The sequence below is a fragment of the Saccopteryx bilineata genome, chromosome 5 (assembly GCF_036850765.1).
Source record: "Saccopteryx bilineata isolate mSacBil1 chromosome 5, mSacBil1_pri_phased_curated, whole genome shotgun sequence".
Lineage (NCBI taxonomy): Eukaryota > Metazoa > Chordata > Mammalia > Chiroptera > Emballonuridae > Saccopteryx > Saccopteryx bilineata.
The window spans coordinates 109,168,965-109,171,731 of NC_089494.1; the positions used below are offsets into that span (position 1 = coordinate 109,168,965).

Sequence of the window (2,767 nt, forward strand, 5' to 3'; positions counted from 1 at the left end):
GCAGCTGCATTTATTAGGAGATGATCCTGGTGCTGCTCCCTTCAACCACTCTTCAGTTTGAAGTGCGGTCCCTTTGGTGAAGAAAAAAAAATCTCTGGGCTCCATATTATTTTATTTTTGAGCCTTCTACCTGGATGATTCAAGCCATGCTGTGAAGATTTCTCTGCCCAAATGTAGAGCCCTGTATTTGGGTGCCATGGAGATTGTGATTCTAATCACTGTGTTCAGCACTGTCTTTTCTCAAGGATGATTGTTTTAAAAAAAATCTTAACTTTTCTGCAGGGATGAACATTAACATTGCCAATGTCTTTCTCTGCAGGATTTTTCCAGATTATTTTCCTCTGATATAGAGAAAAAGTGGCAGCAACAGCCTGCAAAATTCAGAAAGCAATGGTGCAACTGAAGTGTGGAAATGACTGTGGAAAGGAACACGTGGGGTCATGGAAGGGGAGCTGCCACCCACTGCCTGACCACGTGAAGACATGGAGGGGAGCTGCCGCCCATGCCCTGACCACGTGAGGACGCGAAAGGGAGCTGCCACGCATGCCCCGACCATGTGAGGACGTGAAGGGGAGCTGCCGCGCATGCCCCGACCACGTGAGGACACGGAAGGGGAGCTGCTGCCTGCTGCCCTGACTGGCCAGAGACCAATGATGACTTTTGGGGAAAACATAGAATACCCCAGGGGCTTGAACTCCATTTGATCTACTCCCAAGGACTTTTTCTTTTTACTAACTATACCCATTTTGCAGATATGAAATGTGATATCCAGAGAGCCCAAAAAACTTTCTCAAGTTCACATGGTAACTATGTAGAACTCTTCAGAGCAAAACCAAGATTATTAATTGCTTGTCTCAGTGCTCTCTTTATGATAGCATTCTATTCTTCATTATGCCTAACTTATGTGAAGGCATTTTTAAGGATCAATTAATCTTTTAATGTAATCAATGGCTTCTATAGATATGAAAACAAAACCTTAGGTCAGAATCCTTAAGAATCAGGAATGATTCTGACATTCAGATTTTATTTTATTTATTGACTTTAGAGAGAGAGGAAGGGGGAGAGAGACAGAGAGAGAAACACTGATCCACTGTTTCATCTGATCATGCATTCATTTGTTTATTCTTTTATGTGCCTTGACTGGGATTGAACCCACAAACTTGGTGTAGTTGGACAGCCAACTGAGCTACCAGGCTAGAGCTGACACTCAGAATTTAAATCTCTGCATTGGAAACAGTGGAGAAGTCATCCAATCTATCTCCTAGGCAACATGTAAGCACATCTAGGTCATCACTAGCACAGAGCTGTTTTTTTATGACTTCAATGTATCTACTGATGGGAAGCTTACTTCTTTATTAGAAACCAAAATTATTAGAACATTTTTCTCATCTTGAGCTTAAAACTGTCTCCCCATAAAGATTTCCTAAGATCGCATTTATTTTCATGAATTAGTGAAAAGAATAATCTTTCACCTGATAGCCCTTTAAATATCTACAGAGAGCTACCAGGTTTTCTTTTATTAGGTTGAAAGTCCCAAGTGCCTTTGATTATCTCTCACCTGGATACTCCCTTAGCGTGGTCACCCTCCCAGTTTTCAATGGCCTGCTTACATAGTGGAGCTCAGGACTGATGGTAAACATGGACAATAGTTAGTTGTACAGATGTCATTCTCACCAACCCATGTGGAGGAGCCATGTCAACACTGCTGTCCTCCTGCTCAAGCAGGATCTCCTGTACACTTGAGCATGTTTTATACCATGTGATCTGGAGGATACTTCTCCAGTGTATCCACAAAACACCAGATTCAAAGGCTTAATGACACTATGATGATGTTTGTCTTTTCCTGCACTGATTTTTTAAATTTATTTTTATTTTTTAAAATAAAAACAGAACAAAGGATTAGGCTCATATTTAGAATCTTAAATTTATAAGATTTAAACTTTAGTAGATGTCTCCTGCATGGCTTGTCTCCTCAGTCATTGTCCACAGGACTCAGAGAAGCTGTAGGAATATGCAGGCGCAGACTCAGGGCCCAGGTTTTTCTCCAACGTTGTGGAAAGGGACTGTACATCATGAGGCAGAGCCCTATGCTCCCCTTCGCCACCTGGACAGAGCCCTGGGGAGAGTGACCTCCCGGGGGTATCCACGTTGGGTGCACCGATTTTTACTGATCGATTTTCTCCACTGGGTCACCTTAATCTGCTGCTGCTCATGCCTATGTGAGAACACTAATAACCCTGCGAAGGGAGCTTCTTCATGTTCAAAGGCGGTCGTCTTTCTGGGACCGAGCTATGTGTGTGGGTAATGAGAGAGAAGCTTCCGACACCGGGTCAAAGATTTTCTATTATGCTGGTGCCGGGAGCCCCAGAAAGAGTCCTGTTACATTAGGTTCTCCAGCAGCTGGGCTTCACTTTCTAACAAATGTAGCCTCGGGCTCAGCCTGCGGGACCATGTGGAGGCATAAGCAACCTTCGTTTCCAAATCATCTCTTCTCTTTCCCCTCAGTATCCTGCTCATTTTCAATCTTTTCACTGTCTTCCTATCAGAAAATAACAACCTTTTCAGAATGGAGGCAGGCAAAGGACTGTGGGGTCTGAATGGAAATGGGGCAGATGCATACCAGGGCCTTGAGGAAGCCAGGAAGACAGGGGAAAGGGTGCTGGCACCCTTACAGTGCTGAAAGCTCCAGCTCGGCCAGGCAAGTTTCAGTGAGTAATTATAAATTTTAAACTGCTAAATGATGATAATTATAATAACTATCTCTTAA

At 43.4% G+C, this 2,767-nt stretch overlaps 1 non-coding gene across 1 annotated transcript; it reads right to left on the minus strand.

Moving 5' to 3' along the window:
• Positions 1 to 1,946: 1,946 nt before the first annotated feature.
• LOC136307171 (small nucleolar RNA SNORA73 family) lies at positions 1,947 to 2,152 on the minus strand. Its single transcript, XR_010725844.1, has one exon. It is a non-coding gene; the product is annotated as a small nucleolar RNA SNORA73 family (small nucleolar RNA).
• Positions 2,153 to 2,767: the final 615 nt, after the last annotated feature.